Source organism: Pteropus alecto, unplaced genomic scaffold (genome assembly GCF_000325575.1).
Source record: "Pteropus alecto unplaced genomic scaffold, ASM32557v1 scaffold95, whole genome shotgun sequence".
NCBI classification, from domain to species: Eukaryota; Metazoa; Chordata; class Mammalia; order Chiroptera; family Pteropodidae; genus Pteropus; species Pteropus alecto.
This window is the reverse complement of record NW_006441071.1, coordinates 14,535,185-14,536,371: the sequence shown is the minus strand read 5'-3', so window position 1 is coordinate 14,536,371 and position 1,187 is coordinate 14,535,185. Positions and strand designations below refer to the sequence as shown.

At 38.6% G+C, this 1,187-nt stretch overlaps 1 pseudogene; it reads left to right on the top strand.

Annotated features, from left to right (window-relative positions):
* Positions 1 to 739: 739 nt before the first annotated feature.
* LOC112485039 lies at positions 740 to 858 on the top strand (annotated as a pseudogene).
* Positions 859 to 1,187: the final 329 nt, after the last annotated feature.

Genomic DNA, 1,187 nt, shown 5'->3' with positions numbered 1-1,187 from the left:
GGCCAATGTTTAAAAAGGTGCACACTTCATCAGCCATCAGAGAAGTATGATATAAAGCCAGCAGATGGGCAAAAGATTAAAAAAGGTGAAAATGTGAAGTCTGAAGAGGATGCAGAATAATAGGATCTCTCATCTAGTGCTGATGGGAATTCAAAATTGGTTCAATGACTTTGGAAAAAATAGTACAGCATTATTTAGTAAAAGTGAAGATATACAGATCTTACGCCCCCAGCAATTCCACTCCTAGGAATTTTTTGCTAGGGAAATATGCTCGCATGTTATCAGTGGACATAAACAAGGATGCTCATAGCAGCAATGTTTATAATAGTCCCAATGGAAAGATGTATATGTTCACCAGGATGGAAGGGATAAGTAACCGTAGGATGTTCACAAATGTACTACTATCCAGCAATCAAACTGATAAACTATTTCTATGCATGACAACGCGGATGACTGTCACCGGCATAATGGGGAGCAAAGACAAAAACACTTCTTTCACATAAATTTCAAAAACAGACAAAATAAAAGAATAGCACGTAGGGATGCATATATAGGTGATAAAGTGAGGCAAGGAAAGAACGTCAGTGCAGTGGTTAGGGACGGGTAAGATGGTTGTCATGATTAAGGAAGGGCACCTAGTGGGAAAGGTGAAGGCTTCCAGGCATGTGGTAATATTCTACCTATTGCTTGACCCAGCTCATAATCACATACATGGGTATTGACTTTATAATTATCTATAGTCTACGGCCATGGTACTCTGAACAAGCCTGATCCCGTCTGATCTCAGAAGCTAAGCAGAGTTGGGCCTGGTTAGTACTTGGATGGGAGACCACCTAGGAAGACCAGGCACGGTAGGTGTAAAAATAAAAAAATAAAAAAATAAGGGATTGTAAGCTGACAAGGTCCTTGCAATCTGTCAACCAAGGGCTGTCTCGCCTAAAAATAAATAAATAAATAAATATAATTATCTGTAATACATTTTTATGTACTTTTCTGTTATATTCACACTAAAAAATAATTGGTTTCTAAACTCGCTATTTTCCATATAACTTGTGTATCAATGTATGTAAGTTAAGCATTGAAAAAAAAGGTTTTAGAAGAGGAATTGGAGCAGCCCCAAAATGGGGAAGAGCTAAACAATAGGCCTTGGACGTTATCAGCAACAGGACAGCTCCAGGGATCATGGC